Below are 26,311 nucleotides of genomic sequence, written 5' to 3'. Positions count from 1 at the left end.
GTGTATCTTCTTTCTCTTTTTCTATACATAGAAGATGTTCCCTTATTCTATCCCGGAGACTTCTTGTTGTTTCTCCGAAATAGAATAAATTACATGTACATCTAAGTACATAAATAACATTTTTGTGAGTGCATCTTATCAATTCCTTAATAATGATATCTTCACCTGGGTCATTTATCCTGAGACTGTTTAATTTAGAGCTATGTGTGCACGCTTTACAAGTGTAGCAGGGGAAGTATCCTGCTATCCTCTTACCCTCCAGGTCTAACTGCTTGGTATTACTAGTTTTATGGCATAATTCGCTAGGTGCCAAAATGGTTTTGAAATTCCTAGCTTTCTTAAAGATAAAAGTTGGTCTGTCCGCCAGATGGTCGCCTATAATATTATCTTCCTTCAGTAAGTGCCAATTTCTCTTTATAATTCTTTTAATCAAATAATGATCTGCATTATAGTCTGTTACAAAGGGAACAATAATTTTTTCTGTTTTGGTAGGTTCTTTCATTCTATAGCTCAAAAGGTCATCCCTATTTTTCTTCTTTGCTTTCTGTATTGCTTCTGCAATATTTTTTTCTTCATAACCCTTAACCGTGAATTTATCTGCTAGCTTCACTACCTGCCTTTCAAAGTCCTCAATTCTTGAACAGTTCTTTCTAATGCGTAGGCTCTGGCCAAAAGGGATGTTATTCTTCCATGATTTCAAATGGCAACTATCTGCATGTAACAGACTGTTACAGTCCACCTCTTTGAAATGGGTTTGTGTCTCAAATTTCTCATTTATCACCATAATCTCCAAATCTAAGAACACCACTTTTTCTTTGCTATAGTGACTTATAAATTTAAGACCATAATTATTAACATTCATCTCCTCAAACAGTTTAATCAACTCATGTTCAGGGCCCTTCCATACTATTAAAAGGTCATCTATATAACGCTTATAGAGTACAAGGTTTGCACCGAGATCTCTTCTATTGAAAAAACTCTCTTCCCAAACACCCATGAAGAGGTTTGCATAACTCGGTGCAAACCTCGTACCCATCGCGGTCCCTTCTATTTGTAGGAAGAATTTGTTGTCAAAAGCAAAATAATTGTGCTAGAGTATATACTTAATATTATTTAGAATTAATTTTTTCTGATCATCTTTCATATTGGAGTCTTTTTCTAAATAGTGTCTGACAGCATTTAGGCCATGTTCATGTTTAATTATAGTATATAATGACGACACGTCACAGGTCGCCATTATCATATCACTACTCCAAACTATTGATTTTAGAGAATTTAAAACTTGGGTGGAGTCTTTAAGGTAAGAGTATAGATTAGATACATAAGTTTGAAGAAATTTGTCAATATACTGAGATACATTCGCTGTGAAAGAGTTAATCCCAGAGACTATTGGTCTCCCCGAAGGGTTGACCAAGCACTTGTGGATCGTTGGTAAAAAATAAAAAATAGGGATCCTGGGGTGATCAGATGTTAAATATGCCAATTCTTTATCATTCAAAATTCCCTTTTTGTTACCCTCTATTAAAATCTTATCCAGAATTGCTTTATATCTTTTTGTGGGATCATTTGTTAACAATGTATAGGTTTGCTTATCGTTAAGGAGTCTGTAGGCTTCCGTCATATATTTAGTGGTGTCCATTACTACTACCCCACCCCCCTTGTCCGCTGGCTTTATGGTAATGTGGTTGTTAGTTTGTAGCTCACTAAGAATCTCTCTTTCTTTTTTGCTAATATTCTGCTTTCTTAATTTAGGGAGATTACATTTCCTTACATCATTTGTTACTATTTTCTCAAATGTTTCCAAAAAATTGCCCTTGGCGAAAGTAGGGTTAAATTTAGATTTTAATTTTAGATCAGTATGTTGAAAATTATCTGTATTCTCATGGTCATTTCTTACTTGTCTCTCTAAGGGGGTTTTCATGAAGAATCTTTTGATGGTTAGTTTTCTAACAAATTTTTTTATGTGGATATGGGTATTAAATTTACTAATCCTCACCGTAGGGGCATAGGATAATCCCAGATTCAACAATTTTTCTTGTTCGCTATTTAATTTAAACTGACTCAAATTAAAAATACTTTTCTTTTCATTCTCAACTATCTTATTCTTTTGGCTACGTTTAAGTGTTCCTCCTCCTCTCTTTCCTCGTACCCTCTTTTTCTTCTTTGAGATTGTTCTAGATTGAACCTTATAGTGTCTTTTGATGTGCCCTCTCTTGGAGGGCTGTAATCTAAAAAAGATTTCTCCTCAGTGGTTAAAATTTCAGTGTTGGTAGGCTCAGTTCTCAGGGGGGCAAATCTGTTATGTGTTGGTGTTTCTTTCTCTTTATAATCCTGCCTATATTCTCTTTGTCTCGCAGTGTTTCTGTGTCTGGGATACTCCCATTCGTTATGTCTTGAATAATTATCTCTTTGATATGAGCTATTATAATAATCATCATGTCTATATCCCTGTTGCGAATAGTATCTATTTTGATACTGGTTGTACCCATAATTATTATAATTCCTGTTAGAACCTCTGTTGTAATAATTGGTTCTATAATTATCCCTATTGTAATTGTATCCATTGTTTCTTTCCTGAAAATTCCTCTCTTGATAGTTTCTACCATAATTATAGGGTTGTTTTGGATTGGGGTAATCATTAGCTTTACTCACATATGTATGTGTACCTTGCAACTTTGTACTAGTTTTTTTACTCATGCTGATTTGTTCATTCTTAGCCTCAGTTTTTTCTGTACTCTCTTTACTGTCCCTTTCCATCTTGCCCCATTTCGATTTTAATAGGTCTTTGTTTAAATTGTCTAATTTGTTGATAATGACTTTTTGTTTTTCTTTAAATTCTCTATCCTCCTTCATTCCCTCTAGTTGTTCTTTAAGACTAAGTATTTCATTTTCAATAGTCTGTAGGGACTCTTTACGTGACCTTTTCAAAATATCTAATAAATTATTTGATGCCTTTTTTAAAGTATCAGACCATTCCAACTGTAATTTCTGGCTTAGTGTGAAAGTACAGCTTTTATTAAATTGTAAGCCTTTGGGTATTAATCCTTTGTTGGTGTATCTGTTTAAAAAAACCAGCTCCATTTTCTGCTTGAGCTCTTTGGTCATTGCAATTTCAAGACTATGCATAATGTCTGTGAGGTTAGAGATACTCTCCACCATGGGAACCACTGTGTTGTCCTCCTCATCCATATCTAGATAGATTTTGTCCCTAAAATCAAATAAGTCTTCCATATTAGAAGAAATATAACGTATTTACCCTATAGATATATAAATAAGTGTGTCCTAAAGCAGCAACCAAAAAGGGATACACAAATATATTAGAAAAAAGGGTCTAAGGTGCGCTAGGACAAAAAGAGATTATCAAACTCCCCCTAAATGACAATATCCCTATAATTGTCATACAATAAAATTATGAGAGTAAAAAGGGTTTAAAGGGAAGCGCTAAAACAAAGCCAAAGGTAATCACTCACTTAATATATATACAGTTTATTCTAACATATATAATTCACATAAAAGGGACGTCTCCCCAAATGACACTGTCATAAATATATTCGTTCAGTCTATAACAGGACCGCTATATATAAAATCACTAAAATATATTGCACAATAATTGACGGTTCTAAAACATATAATAAATTAGAGTTCAGATAAAAGTTCATGAAATTGACGAATAAAACCACCAAGCTGCCAAAGAAAAGTTAATATGGTAGGTCTACCAATAAAAGTGTTCTGAATACTCCACACTTCCTTAAGAGAGATACAAGACCAGCGTATACATAGAGGTGTTATGTTTTGAGTTTTTGACAATTACTTTACCCACAATCTCCTGATCGTCTGCAGTACACCTTCCCTGTTCAGTATCTCCCTTGAGTGGATCCGACTGGGGTTTCTCGGCGTCTGACGTCACGGAATCGAGATCTGGCAAAGAGAAGCGGTCAGAGCTTAGCGCTTCTTGTAACCTTCACAGGTGCGATTCTTTCACATCCACCCTGCACTTAGTGCTATGTGCACGCAAGGGCGTATACAGTTATTGTAGGAAGATGTTGTAGAAAGGTACTGTGGTGAATATTCCAACTTCATTCAAACCACAAAGCATATAATAGAAATTCCAAACAGGAAAATATTTTTTACATGTAATTTATTCTATTTCGGAGAAACAACAAGAAGTCTCCGGGACAGAATAAGGGAACATCTTCTATGTATAGAAAAAGAGAAAGAAGATACACATCTATATAAGCACTTTAAGGAGGCTCACGGGGGTAACACTAAAGATTTGAAATATTGGGGAATACACAAAATTAAAAATCACTGGAGGGGGGGAATATTGAGAAAATGCTCCTAATAAGGGAGGCCGAATATATTTATAAATATGATACTCTATACCCCAAAGGGCTTAATTCGGAATTGGACCCCTTCCTTTTTGAGTAAAATCAACACAAGTCTATATGTATATATTTTATTGATTTAGTTATTTATTTTATTTATTCACATAGCACTTTAAATTTTATCACATACAACTTTATATGTTTATGTCTACACTATGATACTAATACTATTAGCTGTATCTATGCGAGTCATTAGTTTATCCTTATTGAAATAGATAACCCATTTAGGGTTCCTATTGTGAATTATGAGCTATTATAGATATGGAGATATACTAAGGTTTGTCTAAATACCACCTTAAGAAGAAGCTGCATTTGGAGCCAAATACCACCTTAAGAGAGTTTGTCAATTAAAATCAGCACCAATCAAATTAAAGATACACCTTTAAATAAAGGTATCTAGACTTGCCATCACTACCTTGATAAAGCCCTGAAGAGGGCAAAACGCGTCGGCTGTGAAGGCAGGACTACCCTTTGGCATATGTGCAATATATCTACACCCTTTGGATTCCTTATACTTAACCCGGGTTATAAAAAATGGAACTTATTTTCCTATTTGGAATTTCTATTATATGCTTTGTGGTTTGAATGAAGTTGGAATATTCACCACAGTACCTTTCTACAACATCTTCCTACAATACCTGTATACACCCTTGCGTGTACATAGCACTAAGTGGAGGGTGGATGTGAAAGAATCGCACCTGTGAAGGTTACAAGAAGCGCTAAGCTCTGACTGCTTCTCTTTGCCAGATCTCGATTCCATGACGTCAGACCCTGAGAAACCCCAGTCGGATCCACTCGAGGGAGATACCGAACAGGGAAGGTGTACTGCAGACGATCAGGAGATCGTGGGTAAAGTAATTTTCAAGAACTCAAAACATAACACCTCTATGTATACGCTGTTCTTGTATCTCTCTTAAGGAAGTGTGGAGTATTCAGAACACTTATATCGGTAGACCGACCATATTAACTTTTCTTTGGCAGCTTGGTGGTTTTATTCGTCAATTTCATGAACTTTTATCTGAACTCTAATTTATTATATGTTTTAGAACCGTCAATTATTGTGCAATATATTTTAGTGATTTTATATATAGCGGTCCTGTTATAGACTGAACGAATATATTTATGACAGTGTCATTTGGGGAGACGTCCCTTTTATGTGAATTATATATGTTAGAATAAACTGTATATATATTAAGTGAGTGATTACCTTTGGCTTTGTTTTAGCGCTTCCCTTTAAACCCTTTTTACTTTCCTTCTCTAAATCTGTCATATTTAATTTATATAAATTTTTTTATAAAGGTCTCTAAAACACAAAGCTGGATAATTATAATGTGTTAAATTACATGATAATATAAGTTGTTGATTGAATGGTAAAATATAAATGATATAGAATGAGTTTTTTTCTTAATTTTTCACGCTATATCAGCCTCTGAGACCAAAAAAAAACACCTGGTATGAAAAGGCGCTGTGGCTTAGTTGGTTAAAGCGCTTGTCTAGTAAACAGGAGATTCTGAGTTTCGAATCTCAGCAGTGCCTTCTCTATATCTGTCATATTTGATTGATACAAAAAACTTATAAAGGTCTCTAAAAACACAAAGCTGGATAGTTATAATGTGTGTTAAATTACATGATAATATAAGTTGTTGATTGGATGTTAAAATATATATGTTATAGAATGTGTTTTTTTTCTTAATTTTTCATGCCATATCAGCCTCTGAGATCAAAAAAACACCTGGTACAACAAGGCGCTGTGGCTTAGTTGGTTAAAGCGCCTTTCTAGTATCAGGAGATCCTGAGTTCGAATCTCAGCAGTGCCTTCTCTATATCTGTTATATTTGATTGATATAAAAAAATTATAAAGGTCTCTAAAACACAAAGCTGGATAGTTATAATGTGTGTTAAATTACATGATAATATAAGTTGTTGATTGGATGTTAAAATATAAATGATATAGAATGTGTTTTTTTTCTTAATTTTTAATGCTATATCAGCCTCTGAGACAAAAAAAAACAAATGGTATAACAGGGCACTGTGGCTTAGTTGGTTAAATCGCCTGTCTAATTATAAAGGTCTTTAAAACACAAAGCTGGATAATTATAATGTGTGTTAAATTAAATGATAATATAAGTTGTTGATTGAATGTTAAAATATAAATGCTATATCAGCCTCTGAGACCAAAAAAAAACAAATGGTACAACAAGGCGCTGTGGCTTAGTTGGTTAAAGCGCTTGTCGAGTAGACAGGAGGTCCTGAGTTCGAATGTTAAAATATAAATGATATAGAATGTGTTTTATTTCTTAATTTTTCATGCTATATCAGCCTCTGAGACAAAAAAAAACAAATAGTACAACAGGGCGCTGTGGCTTAGTTGGTTAAAGCGCCTGTCTAATTATAAAGGTCTCGAAAACACAAAGCTGGATAATTATAATGTGTGTTAAATTACATGATAATATAAGTTGTTGATTGAATGGTAAAATATAAATGATATAGAATGTTTTTTTTCTTAATTTTTCATGCTATATCAGCCTCTGAGACCAAAAAATAATAGTAGAACAAGGTGCTGTGGCTTAGTTGGTTAAAGCGCCTGTCTAGTAAACAGGAGATCCTGAGTTCGAATCTCAGCAGTGCCTTCTCTAAATCTGTTATATTTAATTTATATAAAAAAAATTATAAAGGTTTCTAAAACACAAAGCTGGATAATTATAATGTGTGTTAAATTACATGATAATATAAGTTGTTGATTGAATGTTAAAATATAAATGATATAGAATGTTTTTTTCTTAATTTTTCAAGCTATACCAGCCTCTGAGACCAAAAAAAAAACATATGGTACAACAAGGCGCTGTGGCTTAGTTGGTTAAAGTGCCTGTCTAGTAAACAGTAGATCCTGAGTTCGAATCTCAGCAGTGCCTTCTCTAAATCTGTCAATTATTAAATTAATATAAAAAAAATTATAGAGGTCTCTTAAAACACAAAGCTGGATAATTATAATGTGTGTTAAATTACATGATAATATAAGTTTTTGATTGGATGTTAAAATATAAATGATATAGAATGTGTATTTTTTCTTAATTTTTCATGCTATATCAGCTTCTGAGACCAAAAAAACAAATGGTACAACAAGGTGCTGTCACTTAGTTGGTTAAAGCGCCTGTCTAGTAAACAGTAGATCCTGAGTTCGAATCTCATCAGTGCCTTCTCTAAATCTGTCATATTTAATTTATATAAATTTTTTTATAAAGGTCTCTAAAACACAAAGCTGGATAATTTTAATGTGTGTTAAATTACATGATAATATAAGTTGTTGATTGAATGGTAAAATATAAATGATATAGAATGTTTTTTTTCTTAATTTTTCATGCTATATCAGCCTCTGAGACCAAAAAAAAATGGTACAACAAGGCGCTGTGGCTTAGTTGGTTAAAGCGCCTGTCTAGTAAACAGGAGATCCTGAGTTGGAATCTCAGCAGTGCCTTCTCTAAATCTGTCATATTTAATTTATATAAAAAAAATTAAAAAGGTCTCTAAAACACAAAGCTGGATAATTATAATGTGTGTTAAATTACATGATAATATAAGTTGTTGATTGAATATTAAAATATCAATGATATAGAATGTTTTTTTCTTATTTTTTCACGCTATACCAGCCTCTGAGACCAAAAAAAAAACAAATTGTACAACAAGGTGCTGTGGCTTATTTGGTTAAAGCGCCTGTCTAGTAAACAGGAGATCCTGAGTTCGAATCTCAGCAGTGCCTTCTCTATATTTGATTGATATAAAAAAATTATAAAGGTCTATAAAACACAAAGCTGGATAATTATAATGTCTGTTAAATTACATGATAATATAAGTTGTTGATTGAATATTAAAATATAAATGATATAGAATGTTTTTTTTTTCTTAATTTTTCACGCCATATCAGCCTCTGAGACCAAACAAAACACCTGGTACAACAAGGCGCTTTGGCTTAGTTGGTTAAAGCTCCTGTCTAGTAAACAGGATTAAAGCGCCTGTCTAGTAAACAGTAGATCCTGAGTTCGAATCTCAGCAGTGCAGTCTCTATATTTGTTTGATATAAAGGTCTATAAAACACAAAGCTGGATAATTATAATGTGTGTTAAATTACATGATAATATAAGTTGTTGATTGAATATTAAAATAAAAATGATATAGAATGTTTTTTTTCTTAATTTTTCACGCTATATCAGCCTCTGAGACCAAACAAAACGCCTGGTACAACAAGGCGCTGTGGCTTAGTTGGTTAAAGCTCCTGTCTAGGAAACAGGAGATCCTGAGTTCGAATTTCAGCAGTGCCTTCTCAATATTTGATTGATATTAAAAAATTATAAAGGTCTATAAAACACAAAGCTGGATAATTATAATGTGTGTTAAATTACATGATAATATAAGTTGTTGTTTGGATGTTAAAATATAAAAAAAAATGGTACAACAAGGCGCTGTGGCTTAGTTGGTTAAAGCGCCTGTCTAGTAAACAGGAGATCCTGAGTTCGAATCTCAGCAGTGCCTTCTCTAAATCTGTCATATTTATTTAAAAAAATTATAAAGGTCTCTAAAACACAAAGCTGGATAATTATAATGTGTGTTAAATTACATGATAATATAAGTTGTTGATTGAATGTTAAAATATAAATGATATAGAATGTTTTTTTCTTAATTTTTCACGCTATATCAGACTCTGAGACCAAAAAAAAAGCAAATGGTACAACAAGGCGCTGTGGCTTAGTTGGTTAAAGCGCTTGTCTAGTAGACAGGAGATCCTGAGTTCAAATGTTAAAATATAAATTATATAAAAAACACAAAGCTGGATAATTATAATGTGTGTTAAATTACATGATAATATAAGTTGTTGATTGGATGTTAAAATATAAAAAAATGGTACAACAAGGCGCTGTGGCTTAGTTGGTTAAAGCGCCTGTCTAGTAAACAGGAGATCCTGAGTTCGAATCTCAGCAGTGCCTTCTCTTAATCTGTCATATTTAATTTATTTAAAAAAATTATAAAGGTCTCTAAAACACAAAGCTGGATAATTATAATGTGTGTTAAATTACATGATAATATAAGTTGTTGATTGAATGTTAAAATATAAATGATATAGAATGTTTTTTTCTTAATTTTTCACGCTATATCAGCCTCTGAGACCAAAAAAAAAAACAAATGGTACAACAAGGCGCTGTGGCTTAGAATGTTTTTTTCTTAATTTTTCACGCTATATCAGCCTCTGAGACCAAAAAAAAAACAAATGGTACAACAAGGCGCTGTGGCTTAGTTGGTTAAAGCGCTTGTCTAGTAGATAGGAGATCCTGAGTTCGAATGTTAAAATATAAATGATATAAAATGTGTTTTTTTTTCTTAATTTTTCATGCTATATCAGCCTCTGAGACAAAAAAAAACAAATGGTACAACAGGGCGCTGTGGCTTAGTTGGTTAAAGCGTCTGTCTAATTATAAAGGTCTCTAAAACACAAAGCTGGATAATTATAATGTGTGTTAAATTACATGATAATATAAGTTGTTGATTGAATGTTAAAATATAAATGATATAGAATGTTTTTTTCTTAATTTTTCACGCTATATCAGCCTCTGAGACCAAAAAAAAACCAAATGGTACAACAAGGCGCTGTGGCTTAGTTGGTTAAAGCGCTTGTCTAGTAGACAGGAGATCCTGAGTTCGAATCTCAGCAGTGCCGTCTCTAAATCTGTCAATTATTAAATTAATATAAAAAAAATTATAAAGGTCTCAAAAAACACAAAGCTGGATAATTATAATGTGTGTTAAATTACATGATAATATAAGTTGTTGATTGGATGTTAAAATATAAATGATATAGAATGTGTAGTTTTTCTTAATTTTTCATGCTATATCAGCCTCTGAGACCAAAAAAACAAATGGTACAACAAGGCGCTGTGGCTTAGTTGGTTAAAGCGCCTGTCTCATAAATTTTAAATTTTTCATGCTATATCAGCCTCTGAGACCAAAAAAACAACTGGTACAACAAGGCGCTGTGGCTTAGTTGGTTAAAGCGCCTGTCTTGTAAACAGGAGATCCTGAGTTCGAATCTCAGCAGTGCCTTCTCTAAATCTGTCATATTTAATTTTATATAAAATTTTTTTATAAAAGTCTCTAAAATACAAAGCTGGATAATTATAATGTGTGTTAAATTACATGATAATATAAGTTGTTGATTGAATGTTAAAATATAAATGATATAGAATGAGTTTTTTTTCTTAATTTTTCACGCTATATCAGCCTCTGAGACCAAAAAAAACACCTGGTATGAAAAGGCGCTGTGGCTTAGTTGTCTAGTAAACAGGAGATCCTGAGTTAGAATCTCAGCAGTGCCTTCTCTATATCTGTCATATTTGATTGATACAAAAAACTTATAAAGGTCTCTAAAAACACAAAGCTGGATAATTATAATGTGTGTTAAATTACATGATAATATAAGTTGTTGATTGGATGTTAAAATATAAATGTTATAGAATGTGCTTTTTTTTCTTAATTTTTCATGCCATATCAGCCTCTGAGATCAAAAAAACAAATGGTACAACAAGGTGTTGTGGCTTAGTTGGTTAAAGCGCCTGTCTCGTAAATTTTTAATTTTTCATGCTATATCAGCCTCTGAGACCAAAAAAAAACAAATGGTACAACAAGGCCCTGTGGCTTAGTTGGTTAAAGCGCCTGTCTCGTAAACAGGAGATTCTGAGATCAAATCTCAGCAGTGCCTACTCTAAATCTGTCTTATTTAATTTATATAAAAAAATTATAAAGGTCTCTAAAACACAAAGCTGGATAATTATAATGTGTGTTAAATTACATGATAATATAAGTTGTTGATTGGATGTTAAAATATAAATGTTATAGAATGTGTTTTTTTTCTTAATTTTTCATGCCATATCAACCTCTGAGATCAAAAAAACAAATGGTACAACAAGGCGCTGTGGCTTAGTTGGTTAATGCGCCTGTCTCGTAAATTTTTAATTTTTCATGCTATATCAGCCTCTGAGACCAAAAAAAAACCCATATGGTACAACAAGGCTCTGTGGCTTAGTTGGTTAAAGCGCCTGTCTCGTAAACAGGAGATCCTGAGTTCGAATCTCAGCAGTGCCTTCTCTAAATTTGTCATATTTAATTTATATAATTTTTTTTATAAAGGTCTCTAAAAACACAAAGCTGGATAATTATAATGTGTGTTAAATTGCATGATAATAAAAGTTGTTGATTGAATGTTAAAATATAAATGATATAGAATGTTTTTTTCTTAATTTTTCATGCTATATCAGCCTCTGAGACCAAAAAAAACCCAAATGGTACAGCAAGGCTCTGTGGCTTAGTTGGTTAAAGCACCTGTCTCGTAAACAGGAGATCCTGAGTTCAAATCTCAGCAGTGCCTTCTCTATATCTGTCTTATTTAATTTATATTAAAATATTATAAAGGTCTCTAAAACACAAAGCTGGATAATTATAATGTGTGTTAAATTACATGATAATATAAGTTTTTGATTGAATGTTAAAATATAAATGATATAGAATGTTTTTTTCTTAATTTTTCACGCTATATCAGCCTCTAAGACAAAAAAACCCAAATGGTACAACAAGGCGCTGTGGCTTAGTTGGTTAAAGCTCCTGTCTCGTAAACAGGAGATCCTGAGTTCGAATCTCAGCAGTGCCTTCTCTAAATCTGTCATATTTAATTTATATAAAAAAAATTATAAAGGTCTCTAAAACACAAATCTGGATAATTATAATGTGTGTTAAATTACATGATAATATAAGTTGTTGATTGAATGTTAAAATATAAATGATATAGAATGTTTTTTTCTTATTTTTTCATGCTATACCAGCCTCTGAGACCAAAAAAAAAAAACAAATTGTACAACAAGGCGCTGTGGCTTAGTTGGTTAAACGCTTGTTTAGTAGACAGGAGATCCTGAGTTCGAATGTTAAAATATAAATGATATAGAATGTGTTTTTTTTCTTAATTTTTCATGCTATATCAGCCTCTGAGACAAAAAAAAAACAAATGGTACAACAGGGCGCTGTGGCTTAGTTGGTTAAAGCGCCTGTCTAATTATAAAGGTCTCTAAAACACAAAGCTGGATAATTATAATGTGTGTTAAATTACATGATAATATAAGTTGTTGATTGAATGTTAAAATATCAATGATATAGAATGTTTTTTTCTTATTTTTTCACGCTATACCAGCCTCTGAGACCAAAAAAAAAACAAATTGTACAACAAGGCGCTGTGGCTTATTTGGTTAAAGCGCCTGTCTAGTAAACAGTAGATCCTGAGTTCGAATCTCAGCAGTGCCTTCTCTATATTTGATTGATATAAAAAAATTATAAAGGTCTATAAAGCACAAAGCTGGATAATTATAATGTCTGTTAAATTACATGATAATATAAGTTGTTGATTGAATATTAAAATATAAATGATATAGAATGTTTTTTTTTTTCTTAATTTTTCACGCCATATCAGCCTCTGAGACCAAACAAAACACCTGGTACAACAAGGCGCTGTGGCTTAGTTGGTTAAAGCTCCTGTCTAGTAAACAGTAGATCCTGAGTTCGAATCTCAGCAGTGCCTTCTCTGTATTTGTTTGATATAAAAAAATTATAAAGGTCTATAAAACACAAAGCTGGATAATTATAATGTGTGTTAAATAACATGATAATATAAGTTGTTGATTGAATGTTAAAATATTAATGATATAGAATGTTTTTTTCTTATTTTTTCACGCTATACCAGCCTCTGAGACCAAAAAAAAACAAATTGTAAAACAAGGTGCTGTGGCTTAGTTGGTTAAATCGCCTGTCTAGTAAACAGTAGATCCTGAGTTCGAATCTCAGCAGTGCCTTCTCTATATTTGATTGATATAAAAAAATTATAAAGGTCTCTAAAACACAAAGCTGGATAATTATAATGTCTGTTAAATTACATGATAATATAAGTTGTTGATTGAATATTAAAATATAAATGATACAGAATGGTTTTTTTTTCTTAATTTTTCACGCCATATCAGCCTCTGAGACCAAACAAAACACCTGGTACAACAAGGCGCTGTGGCTTAGTTGGTTAAAGCTCCTGTCTAGTAAACGGTAGATCCTGAGTTCGAATCTCAGCAGTGCCTTCTCTATATTTGTTTGATATAAAAAATTATAAAGGTCTATAAAACACAAAGCTGGATAATTATAATGTGTGTTAAATTACATGATAATATAAGTTGTTGATTGAATGTTAAAATATCAATGATATAGAATGTTTTTTTCTTATTTTTTCACGCTATACCAGCCTCTGAGACCAAAAAAAAAACAAATTGTACAACAAGGCGCTGTGGCTTAGTTGGTTAAAGCGCCTGTCTAGTAAACAGTAGATCCTGAGTTCGAATCTCAGCAGTGCCTTTTCTATATTTGATTGAAATAAAAAAATTATAAAGGTCTATAAAACACAAAGCTGGATAATTATAATGTATGTTAAATTACATGATAATATAAGTTGTTGATTGAATATTAAAATATAAATGATATAGAATGTTTTTTTTTCTTAATTTTTCACGCCATATCAGCCTCTGAGACCAAACAAAATGCCTGGTACAACAAGGCGCTGTGGCTTAGTTGGTTAAAGCTCCTGTCTAGTAAACAGGAGATCCTGAGTTTGAATCTCAGCAGTGCCTTCTCTATATTTGATTGATATAAAAAAATTATAAAGGTCTGTCTAGTAAACAGGAGATCCTGAGTTCAAATCTCAGCAGTGCCTTCTCTATATCTGTCTTATTTAATTTATATTAAAAAATTATAAAGGTCTCTAAAACACAAAGCTGGATAATTATAATGTGTGTTAAATTACATGATAATATAAGTTGTTGATTGGATGTTAAAATATAAATGATATAGAATGTGTTTTTTTTCTTAATTTTTCATGCTATATCAGCCTCTGAGACCAAAAAAACAAATGGTACAACAAGGCGCTGTGGCTTAGTTGGTTAAAGCGCCTGTCTCATAAATTTTTAATTTTTCATGCTATATCAGCCTCTGAGACCAAAAAAACAAATGGTACAACAAGGCGCTGTGGCTTAGTTGGTTAAAGCACCTGTCTTGTAAAAAGGAGATCCTGAGTTCGAATCTCAGCAGTGCCTTCTCTAAATATGTCATATTTAATTTATAAAAATTTTTTTATATAGGTCTCTAAAACACAAAGCTGGATAATTATAATGTGTGTTAAATTACATGATAATATAAGTTGTTGATTGAATGTTAAAATATAAATGATATAGAATGAGTTTTTTTTCTTAATTTTTCACGCTATATCAGCCTCTGAGACCAAAAAAAAATCAACAAGTACAATAAGGTGCTGTGGCTTAGTTGGTTAAAGCGCCTGTCTAGTAAACAGGAGATCCTGAGTTCGAATCTCAGCAGTGGCTTCTCTATATCTGTCATATTTGATTGATACAAAAAACTTATAAAGGTCTCTAAAAACAAAAAAGCTGGATAATTATAATGTGTGTTAAATTACATGATAATATAAGTTGTTGATTGGATGTTAAAATATCAAATTTTAATCCAATTGACAGCATTTTCCCTATTGCTTTTATCTTTAAGTGTATAAGTGCCTTCTCTAAATCTGTTATATTTGATTGATATAAAAAAATTATAAAGGTCTCTAAAACACAAAGCTGGATAATTATAATGTGTGTTAAATTACATGATAATATAAGTTGTTGATTGGATGTTAAAATATAAATGATATAGAATGTGTTTTTTTTCTTAATTTTTCATGCTATATCAGCCTCTGAGACCAAAAAAAACAAATGGTACAACAAGGCCCTTTGTCCTTGTTGGTTAAAGCGCCTGTCTCATAAACAGGAGATCCTGAGTTCGAATCTCATCAGTGCCTTCTCTATATTTGATTGATATAAAAAAATTATAAAGGTCTATAAAACACAAAGCTGGATAATTATAATGTGTTAAATTACATGATAATATAAGTTGTTGATTGGATGTTAAAATATAAAAAAAATGGTACAACAAGGCGCTGTGGCTTAGTTGGTTAAAGCGCCTGTCTAGTAAACAGGAGATCCTGAGTTCGAATCTCAGCAGTGCCTTCTCTAAATCTGTCATATTTAATTTATTTAAAAAAATTATAAAGGTCTCTAAAACACAAAGCTGGATAATTATAATGTGTGTTAAATTACATGATAATATAAGTTGTTGATTGAATGTTAAAATATAAATGATATAGAATGTTTTTTTCTTAATTTTTCACGCTATATCAGCCTCTGAGACAAAAAAACAAACAAATGGTACAACAAGGCGCTGTGGCTTAGTTGGTTAAAGCGCTTGTCTAGTAGACAGGAGATCCTGAGTTCGAATGTTAAAATATAAAATGTGTTTTTTTTCTTAATTTTTCATGCTATATCAGCCTCTGAGACAAAAAACAAACAAATGGTACAACAGGGCGCTGTGGCTTAGTTGGTTAAATCGCCTGTCTAATTATAAAGGTCTCTAAAACACAAAGCTGGATAATTATAATGTGTGTTAAATTACATGATAATATAAGTTGTTGATTGAATGTTAAAATATAAATGATATAGAATGTTTTTTTCTTAATTTTCTTATATCAGCCTCTGAGACCAAAAAAAAAACCAAATGGTACAACAAGGCGCTATGGCTTAGTTGGTTAAAGCGCTTGTCTAGTAGACAGGAGATCCTGGGTTCGAATCTCAGCAGTGCCTTCTCTAAATCTGTCAATTATTAAATTAATATAAAAAAAATTATAAAGGTCTCAAAAAACACAAAGCTGGATAATTATAATGTGTGTTAAATTACATGATAATATAAGTTGTTGATTGGATGTTAAAATATAAATGATATAGAATGAGTTTTTTTTCTTAATTTTTCACGCTATATCAGCCTCTGAGACCCAAAAAAACACCTGGTATGAAAAGGCGCTGTGGCTTAGTTGTCTAGTAAACAGGAGATCCTGAGTTCGAATCTCAGCAGTGCCTTCTCTATATCTGTCATATTTGATTGATACAAAAAACTTATAAAGGTCTCTAAAAACACAAAGCTGGATAATTATAATGTGTGTTAAATTACATGATAATATAAGTTGTTGATTGGATGTTAAAATATAAATGTCATAGAATGTGTTTTTTTTCTTAATTGTTCATGCCATATCAGCCTCTGAGATCAAAAAAACAAATGGTACAACAAGGCGCTGTGGCTTAGTTGGTTAAAGTGCCTGTCTCGTAAATTTTTAATTTTTCATGCTATATCAGCCTCTGAGACCAAAAAAAAAACAAATGGTACAACAAGGCACTGTGGCTTAGTTGGTTAAAGCGCCTGTCTCGTAAACAGGAGATTCTGAGTTCAAATCTCAGCAGTACCTACTCTAAATCTGTCTTATTTAATTTATATAAAAAAATTATAAAGGTCTCTAAAACACAAAGCTGGATAATTATAATGTGTGTTAAATTACATGGTAATATAAGTTGTTGATTGGATGTTAAAATATAAATGTTATAGAATGTGTTTTTTTTCTTAATTTTTCATGCCATATCAACCTCTGAGATCAAAAAAACAAATGGTACAACAAGGCGCTGTGGCTTAGTTGGTTAAAGCGCCTGTCTCGTAAATTTTTAATTTTTCATGCTATATCAGCCTCTGAGACCAAAAAAAAACCAAATGGTACAACAAGGCTCTGTGGCTTAGTTGGTTAAAAAAAACAAAAGGTACAACAAGGCGCTGTGGCTTAGTTGGTTAAAGCGCCTGTCTCGTAAATTTTTAATTTTTCATGCTATATCAGCCTCTGAGACCAAAAAAAAAACCAAAGGGTACAACAAGGCTCTGTGGCTTAGTTGGTTAAAGCGCCTCTCTCGTAAACAGGAGATCCTGAGTTCAAATCTCAGCAGTGCCTTCTCTATATCTGTCTTATTTAATTTATATTAAAAAATTATAAAGGTCTCTAAAACACAAAGCTGGATAATTATAATGTGTGTTAAATTACATGATAATATAAGTTGTTGATTGGATGTTAAAATATAAATGATATAGAATGTGTTTTTTTTCTTAATTTTTCATGCTATATCAGCCTCTGAGACCAAAAAAACAAATGGTACAACAAGGCGCTGTGGCTTAGTTGGTTAAAGCGCATGTCTCATAAATTTTTAATTTTTCATGCTATATCAGCCTCTGAGACCAAAAAAACAAATGGTACAACAAGGCGCTGTGGCTTAGTTGGTTAAAGCGCCTGTCTTGTAAAAAGGAGATCCTGAGTTCGAATCTCAGCAGTGCCTTCTCTAAATCTATCATATTTAATTTCTAAAAAAAATTTTTATATAGGTCTCTAAAACACAAAGCTGGATAATTATAATGTGTGTTAAATTACATGATAATATAAGTTGTTGATTGAATGTTAAAATATAAATGATATAGAATGAGTTTTTTTTCTTAATTTTTCACGCTATATCAGCCTCTGAGACCCAAAAAAACACCTGGTATGAAAAGGCGCTGTGGCTTAGTTGTCTAGTAAACAGGAGATCCTGAGTTCGAATCTCAGCAGTGCCTTCTCTATATCTGTCATATTTGATTGATACAAAAAACTTATAAAGGTCTCTAAAAACACAAAGCTGGATAATTATAATGTGTGTTAAATTACATGATAATATAAGTTGTTGATTGGATGTTAAAATATAAATGTCATAGAATGTGTTTTTTTTCTTAATTGTTCATGCCATATCAGCCTCTGAGATCAAAAAAACAAATGGTACAACAAGGCGCTGTGGCTTAGTTGGTTAAAGTGCCTGTCTCGTAAATTTTTAATTTTTCATGCTATATCAGCCTCTGAGACCAAAAAAAAACAAGTGGTACAACAAGGCACTGTGGCTTAGTTGGTTAAAGCGCCTGTCTCGTAAACAGGAGATTCTGAGTTCAAATCTCAGCAGTACCTACTCTAAATCTGTCTTATTTAATTTATATAAAAAAATTATAAAGGTCTCTAAAACACAAAGCTGGATAATTATAATGTGTGTTAAATTACATGATAATATAAGTTGTTGATTGGATGTTAAAATATAAATGTTATAGAATGTGTTTTTTTCTTAATTTTTCATGCCATATCAACCTCTGAGATCAAAAAAACAAATGGTACAACAAGGCGCTGTGGCTTAGTTGGTTAAAGCGCCTGTCTCGTAAATTTTTAATTTTTCATGCTATATCAGCCTCTGAGACCAAAAAAAAACCAAATGGTACAACAAGGCTCTGTGGCTTAGTTGGTTAAAAAAAACAAAAGGTACAACAAGGCGCTGTGGCTTAGTTGGTTAAAGCGCCTGTCTCGTAAATTTTTAATTTTTCATGCTATATCAGCCTCTGAGACCAAAAAAAAAACCAAAGGGTACAACAAGGCTCTGTGGCTTAGTTGGTTAAAGCGCCTCTCTCGTAAACAGGAGATCCTGAGTTCAAATCTCAGCAGCGCCTTCTCTATATCTGTCTTATTTAATTTATATTAAAAAATTATAAAGGTCTCTAAAACACAAAGCTGGATAATTATAATGTGTGTTAAATTACATGATAATATAAGTTGTTGATTGGATGTTAAAATATAAATGATATAGAATGTGTTTTTTTTCTTAATTTTTCATGCTATATCAGCCTCTGAGACCAAAAAAACAAATGGTACAACAAGGCGCTGTGGCTTAGTTGGTTAAAGCGCCTGTCTCATAAATTTTTAATTTTTCATGCTATATCAGCCTCTGAGACCAAAAAAACAAATGGTACAACAAGGTGCTGTGGCTTAGTTGGTTAAATCGCCTGTCTTGTAAAAAGGAGATCCTGAGTTCGAATCTCAGCAGTGCCTTCTCTAAATCTGTCATATTTAATTTATAAAAAAATTTTTATATAGGTCTCTAAAACACAAAGCTGGATAATTATAATGTGTGTTAAATTACATGATAATATAAGTTGTTGATTGAATGTTAAAATATAAATGATATAGAATGAGTTTTTTTTCTTAATTTTTCACGCTATATCAGCCTCTGAGACCAAAAAAAATCAACAAGTACAATAAGGTGCTGTGGCTTAGTTGGTTAAAGCGCCTGTCTAGTAAACAGGAGATCCTGAGTTCGAATCTCAGCAGTGCCTTCTCTATATCTGTCATATTTGATTGATACAAAAAACTTATAAAGGTCTCTAAAAACAAAAAGCTGGATAATTATAATGTGTGTTAAATTACATGATAATATAAGTTGTTGATTGGATGTTAAAATATCATATTTTAATCCAATTGACAGCATTTTCCCTATTGCTTTTATCTTTAAGTGTATAAGTGCCTTCTCTAAATCTGTTATATTTGATTGATATAAAAAAATTATAAAGGTCTCTAAAACACAAAGCTGGATAATTATAATGTGTGTTAAATTACATGATAATATAAGTTGTTGATTGGATGTTAAAATATAAATGATATAGAATGTGTTTTTTTTCTTAATTTTTCATGCTATATCAGCCTCTGAGACCAAAAAAACAAATGGTACAACAAGGCGCTGTGGCTTAGTTGGTTAAAGCGCCTGTCTCATAAATTTTTAATTTTTCATGCTATATCAGCCTCTGAGACCAAAAAAACAAATGGTACAACAAGGCGCTGTGGCTTAGTTGGTTAAAGCGCCTGTCTTGTAAAAAGGAGATCCTGAGTTCGAATCTCAGCAGTGCCTTCTCTAAATCTGTCATATTTAATTTATAAAAATTTTTTTATATAGGTCTCTAAAACACAAAGCTGGATAATTATAATGTGTGTTAAATTACATGATAATATAAGTTGTTGATTGAATGTTAAAATATAAATGATATAGAATGAGTTTTTTTTCTTAATTTTTCACGCTATATCTGCCTCTGAGACCAAAAAAAATCAATAAGTACAATAAGGTGCTGTGGCTTAGTTGGTTAAAGCGCCTGTCTAGTAAACAGGAGATCCTGAGTTCAAATCTCAGCAGTACCTACTCTAAATCTGTCTTATTTAATTTATATAAAAAAAATTATAAAGGTCTCTAAAACACAAAGCTGGATAATTATAATGTGTGTTAAATTACATGATAATATAAGTTGTTGATTGGATGTTAAAATATAAATGTTATAGAATGTGTTTTTTTTCTTAATTTTTCATGCCATATCAACCTCTGAGATCAAAAAAACAAATGGTACAACAAGGCGCTGTGGCTTAGTTGGTTAAAGCGCCTGTCTCGTAAATTTTTAATTTTTCATGCTATATCAGCCTCTGAGACCAAAAAAAAAACCAAATGGTACAACAAGGCTCTGTGGCTTAGTTGGTTAAAGTGCCTGTCTCGTAAATTTTTAATTTTTCATGCTATATCAGCCTCTGAGACCAAAAAAAAACAAATGGTACAACAAGGCACTGTGGCTTAGTTGGTTAAAGCGCCTGTCTCGTAAACAGGAGATTCTGAGTTCAAATCTCAGCAGTACCTACTCTAAATCTGTCTTATTTAATTTATATAAAAAAATTATAAAGGTCTCTAAAACACAAAGCTGGATAATTATAATGTGTGTTAAATTACATGATAATATAAGTTGTTGATTGGATGTTAAAATATAAATGTTATAGAATGTGTTTTTTTTCTTAATTTTTCACGCTATATCAGCCTCTGAGACCAAAAAAAATCATCAAGTACAATAAGGTGCTGTGGCTTAGTTGGTTAAAGCGCCTGTCTAGTAAACAGGAGATCCTGAGTTCAAATCTCAGCAGTACCTACTCTAAATCTGTCTTATTTAATTTATATAAAAAAAATTATAAAGGTCTCTAAAACACAAAGCTGGATAATTATAATGTGTGTTAAATTACATGATAATATAAGTTGTTGATTGGATGTTAAAATATAAATGTTATAGAATGTGTTTTTTTTCTTAATTTTTCATGCCATATCAACCTCTGAGATCAAAAAAACAAATGGTACAACAAGGCGCTGTGGCTTAGTTGGTTAAAGCGCCTGTCTCGTAAATTTTTAATTTTTCATGCTATATCAGCCTCTGAGACCAAAAAAAAACCAAATGGTACAACAAGGCTCTGTGGCTTAGTTGGTTAAAGTGCCTGTCTCGTAAATTTTTAATTTTTCATGCTATATCAGCCTCTGAGACCAAAAAAAAACAAATGGTACAACAAGGCACTGTGGCTTAGTTGGTTAAAGCGCCTGTCTCGTAAACAGGAGATTCTGAGTTCAAATCTCAGCAGTACCTACTCTAAATCTGTCTTATTTAATTTATATAAAAAAATTATAAAGGTCTCTAAAACACAAAGCTGGATAATTATAATGTGTGTTAAATTACATGATAATATAAGTTGTTGATTGGATGTTAAAATATAAATGTTATAGAATGTGTTTTTTTTTCTGAATTTTTCATGCCATATCAACCTCTGAGATCAAAAAAACAAATGGTACAACAAGGCGCTGTGGCTTAGTTGGTTAAAGCGCCTGTCTCGTAAATTTTTAATTTTTCATGCTATATCAGCCTCTGAGACCAAAAAAAAACCAAATGGTACAACAAGGCTCTGTGGCTTAGTTGGTTAAAAAAAACAAAAGGTACAACAAGGCGCTGTGGCTTAGTTGGTTAAAGCGCCTGTCTCGTAAATTTTTAATTTTTCATGCTATATCAGCCTCTGAGACCAAAAAAAAAAACAAAGGGTACAACAAGGCTCTGTGGCTTAGTTGGTTAAAGCGCCTCTCTCGTAAACAGGAGATCCTGAGTTCAAATCTCAGCAGTGCCTTCTCTATATCTGTCTTATTTAATTTATATTAAAAAATTATAAAGGTCTCTAAAACACAAAGCTGGATAATTATAATGTGTGTTAAATTACATGATAATATAAGTTGTTGATTGGATGTTAAAATATAAATGATATAGAATGTGTTTTTTTTCTTAATTTTTCATGCTATATCAGCCTCTGAGACCAAAAAAACAAATGGTACAACAAGGCGCTGTGGCTTAGTTGGTTAAAGCGCCTGTCTCATAAATTTTTAATTTTTCATGCTATATCAGCCTCTGAGACCAAAAAAACAAATGGTACAACAAGGCGCTGTGGCTTAGTTGGTTAAAGCGCCTGTCTTGTAAAAAGGAGATCCTGAGTTTGAATCTCAGCAGTGCCTTCTCTAAATCTGTCATATTTAATTTATAAAAAATTTTTTATATAGGTCTCTAAAACACAAAGCTGGATAATTATAATGTGTGTTAAATTACATGATAATATAAGTTGTTGATTGAATGTTAAAATATAAATGATATAGAATGAGTTTTTTTTCTTAATTTTTCACGCTATATCAGCCTCTGAGACCAAAAAAAATCGACAAGTACAATAAGGTGCTGTGGCTTAGTTGGTTAAAGCGCCTGTCTAGTAAACAGGAGATCCTGAGTTCGAATCTCAGCAGTGCCTTCTCTATATCTGTCATATTTGATTGATACAAAAAACTTATAAAGGTCTCTAAAAACAAAAAGCTGGATAATTATAATGTGTGTTAAATTACATGATAATATAAGTTGTTGATTGGATGTTAAAATATCATATTTTAATCCAATTGACAGCATTTTCCCTATTGCTTTTATCTTTAAGTGTATAAGTGCCTTCTCTAAATCTGTTATATTTGATTGATATAAAAAAATTATAAAGGTCTCTAAAACACAAAGCTGGATAATTATAATGTGTGTTAAATTACATGATAATATAAGTTGTTGATTGGATGTTAAAATATAAATGATATAGAATGTGTTTTTTTTCTTAATTTTTCATGCTATATCAGCCTCTGAGACCAAAAAAACAAATGGTACAACAAGGCGCTGTGGCTTAGTTGGTTAAAGCGCCTGTCTCATAAATTTTTAATTTTTCATGCTATATCAGCCTCTGAGACCAAAAAAACAAATGGTACAACAAGGCGCTGTGGCTTAGTTGGTTAAAGCGCCTGTCTTGTAAAAAGGAGATCCTGAGTTCGAATCTCAGCAGTGCCTTCTCTAAATCTGTCATATTTAATTTATAAAAAATTTTTTATATAGGTCTCTAAAACACAAAGCTGGATAATTATAATGTGTGTTAAATTACATGATAATATAAGTTGTTGATTGAATGTTAAAATATAAATGATATAGAATGAGTTTTTTTTCTTAATTTTTCATGTTATATCAGCCTCTGAGACCAAAAAAAATCAACAAGTACAATAAGGTGCTGTGGCTTAGTTGGTTAAAGCGCCTGTCTAGTAAACAGGAGATCCTGAGTTCAAATCTCAGCAGTACCTACTCTAAATCTGTCTTATTTAATTTATATAAAAAAAATTATAAAGGTCTCTAAAACACAAAGCTGGATAATTATAATGTGTGTTAAATTACATGATAATATAAGTTGTTGATTGGATGTTAAAATATAAATGTTATAGAATGTGTTTTTTTTCTTAATTTTTCATGCCATATCAACCTCTGAGATCAAAAAAACAAATGGTACAACAAGGCGCTGTGGCTTAGTTGGTTAAAGCGCCTGTCTCGTAAATTTTTAATTTTTCATGCTATATCAGCCTCTGAGACCAAAAAAAAACCAAATGGTACAACAAGGCTCTGTGGCTTAGTTGGTTAAAGTGCCTGTCTCGTAAATTTTTAATTTTTCATGCTATATCAGCCTCTGAGACCAAAAAAAAACAAATGGTACAACAAGGCACTGTGGCTTAGTTGGTTAAAGCGCCTGTCTCGTAAACAGGAGATTCTGAGTTCAAATCTCAGCAGTACCTACTCTAAATCTGTCTTATTTAATTTATATAAAAAAAATTATTAAGGTCTCTAAAACACAAAGCTGGATAATTATAATGTGTGTTAAATTACATGATAATATAAGTTGTTGATTGGATGTTAAAATATAAATGTTATAGAATGTGTTTTTTTTCTGAATTTTTCATGCCATATCAACCTCTGAGATCAAAAAAACAAATGGTACAACAAGGCGCTGTGGCTTAGTTGGTTAAAGCGCCTGTCTCGTAAATTTTTAATTTTTCATGCTATATCAGCCTCTGAGACCAAAAAAAAACCAAATGGTACAACAAGGCTCTGTGGCTTAGTTGGTTAAAAAAAACAAAAGGTACAACAAGGCGCTGTGGCTTAGTTGGTTAAAGCGCCTGTCTCGTAAATTTTTAATTTTTCATGCTATATCAGCCTCTGAGACCAAAAAAAAAAACAAAGGGCACAACAAGGCTCTGTGGCTTAGTTGGTTAAAGCGCCTCTCTCGTAAACAGGAGATCCTGAGTTCAAATCTCAGCAGTGCCTTCTCTATATCTGTCTTATTTAATTTATATTAAAAAATTATAAAGGTCTCTAAAACACAAAGCTGGATAATTATAATGTGTGTTAAATTACATGATAATATAAGTTGTTGATTGGATGTTAAAATATAAATGATATAGAATGTGTTTTTTTTCTTAATTTTTCATGCTATATCAGCCTCTGAGACCAAAAAAACAAATGGTACAACAAGGCGCTGTGGCTTAGTTGGTTAAAGCGCCTGTCTTGTAAAAAGGAGATCCTGAGTTCGAATCTCAGCAGTGCCTTCTCTAAATCTATCATATTTAATTTATAAAAAATTTTTTATATAGGTCTCTAAAACACAAAGCTGGATAATTATAATGTGTGTTAAATTACATGATAATATAAGTTGTTGATTGAATGTTAAAATATAAATGATATAGAATGAGTTTTTTTTCTTAATTTTTCACGCTATATCAGCCTCTGAGACCAAAAAAAATCAACAAGTACAATAAGGTGCTGTGGCTTAGTTGGTTAAATCGCCTGTCTAGTAAACAGGAGATCCTGAGTTCAAATCTCAGCAGTACCTACTCTAAATCTGTCTTATTTAATTTATATAAAAAAATTATAAAGGTCTCTAAAACACAAAGCTGGATAATTATAATGTGTGTTAAATTACATGATAATATAAGTTGTTGATTGGATGTTAAAATATAAATGTTATAGAATGTGTTTTTTTTCTTAATTTTTCATGCCATATCAACCTCTGAGATCAAAAAAACAAATGGTACAACAAGGCGCTGTGGCTTAGTTGGTTAAAGCGCCTGTCTCGTAAATTTTTAATTTTTCATGCTATATCAGCCTCTGAGACCAAAAAAAAACCAAATGGTACAACAAGGCTCTGTGGCTTAGTTGGTTAAAAAAAACAAAAGGTACAACAAGGCGCTGTGGCTTAGTTGGTTAAAGCACCTGTCTCGTAAATTTTTAATTTTTCATGCTATATCAGCCTCTGAGACCAAAAAAAAAAACCAAAGGGTACAACAAGGCTCTGTGGCTTAGTTGGTTAAAGCGCCTCTCTCGTAAACAGGAGATCCTGAGTTCAAATCTCAGCAGTGCCTTCTCTATATCTGTCTTATTTAATTTATATTAAAAAATTATAAAGGTCTCTAAAACACAAAGCTGGATAATTATAATGTGTGTTAAATTACATGATAATATAAGTTGTTGATTGGATGTTAAAATATAAATGATATAGAATGTGTTTTTTTTCTTAATTTTTCATGCTATATCAGCCTCTGAGACCAAAAAAACAAATGGTACAACAAGGCGCTGTGGCTTAGTTGGTTAAAGCGCCTGTCTCATAAATTTTTAATTTTTCATGCTATATCAGCCTCTGAGACCAAAAAAACAAATGGTACAACAAGGCGCTGTGGCTTAGTTGGTTAAAGCGCCTGTCTTGTAAAAAGGAGATCCTGAGTTCGAATCTCAGCAGTGCCTTCTCTAAATCTGTCATATTTAATTTATAAAAAAATTTTTATATAGGTCTCTAAAACACAAAGCTGGATAATTATAATGTGTGTTAAATTACATGATAATATAAGTTGTTGATTGAATGTTAAAATATAAATGAT

General features: G+C 31.9%; 11 non-coding genes across 11 annotated transcripts; all 11 read left to right on the top strand.

Annotated features, from left to right (window-relative positions):
* Nucleotides 1-6,129: 6,129 nt before the first annotated feature.
* On the top strand, nt 6,130-6,202 carry TRNAL-UAG (transfer RNA leucine (anticodon UAG)). The gene has a single exon. It is a non-coding gene; the product is annotated as a tRNA-Leu (tRNA).
* A 2,425-nt stretch (nt 6,203-8,627) lies between these two features.
* TRNAP-AGG (transfer RNA proline (anticodon AGG)) lies at nt 8,628-8,701 on the top strand. Its single transcript has one exon. It is a non-coding gene; the product is annotated as a tRNA-Pro (tRNA).
* Nucleotides 8,702-8,838: 137 nt separating this feature from the next.
* TRNAT-AGU (transfer RNA threonine (anticodon AGU)) lies at nt 8,839-8,912 on the top strand. Its single transcript has one exon. It is a non-coding gene; the product is annotated as a tRNA-Thr (tRNA).
* Nucleotides 8,913-9,290: 378 nt separating this feature from the next.
* Nucleotides 9,291-9,364, top strand: TRNAT-AGU (transfer RNA threonine (anticodon AGU)). The gene has a single exon. It is a non-coding gene; the product is annotated as a tRNA-Thr (tRNA).
* A 1,037-nt stretch (nt 9,365-10,401) lies between these two features.
* On the top strand, nt 10,402-10,475 carry TRNAT-UGU (transfer RNA threonine (anticodon UGU)). The gene has a single exon. It is a non-coding gene; the product is annotated as a tRNA-Thr (tRNA).
* A 964-nt stretch (nt 10,476-11,439) lies between these two features.
* Nucleotides 11,440-11,513, top strand: TRNAT-CGU (transfer RNA threonine (anticodon CGU)). Its single transcript has one exon. It is a non-coding gene; the product is annotated as a tRNA-Thr (tRNA).
* Nucleotides 11,514-12,001: 488 nt separating this feature from the next.
* Nucleotides 12,002-12,075, top strand: TRNAT-CGU (transfer RNA threonine (anticodon CGU)). The gene has a single exon. It is a non-coding gene; the product is annotated as a tRNA-Thr (tRNA).
* A 3,359-nt stretch (nt 12,076-15,434) lies between these two features.
* On the top strand, nt 15,435-15,508 carry TRNAT-AGU (transfer RNA threonine (anticodon AGU)). Its single transcript has one exon. It is a non-coding gene; the product is annotated as a tRNA-Thr (tRNA).
* A 4,815-nt stretch (nt 15,509-20,323) lies between these two features.
* TRNAT-AGU (transfer RNA threonine (anticodon AGU)) lies at nt 20,324-20,397 on the top strand. The gene has a single exon. It is a non-coding gene; the product is annotated as a tRNA-Thr (tRNA).
* A 693-nt stretch (nt 20,398-21,090) lies between these two features.
* TRNAT-AGU (transfer RNA threonine (anticodon AGU)) lies at nt 21,091-21,164 on the top strand. Its single transcript has one exon. It is a non-coding gene; the product is annotated as a tRNA-Thr (tRNA).
* A 2,454-nt stretch (nt 21,165-23,618) lies between these two features.
* TRNAT-AGU (transfer RNA threonine (anticodon AGU)) lies at nt 23,619-23,692 on the top strand. Its single transcript has one exon. It is a non-coding gene; the product is annotated as a tRNA-Thr (tRNA).
* Nucleotides 23,693-26,311: the final 2,619 nt, after the last annotated feature.

The sequence above is a fragment of the Bombina bombina genome, chromosome 2 (genome assembly GCF_027579735.1).
Source record: "Bombina bombina isolate aBomBom1 chromosome 2, aBomBom1.pri, whole genome shotgun sequence".
In the NCBI taxonomy this organism is placed as follows: Eukaryota; Metazoa; Chordata; class Amphibia; order Anura; family Bombinatoridae; genus Bombina; species Bombina bombina.
Note: the sequence above shows the minus strand (reverse complement) of the source record. Positions and strands in the feature narration are given on the sequence as shown.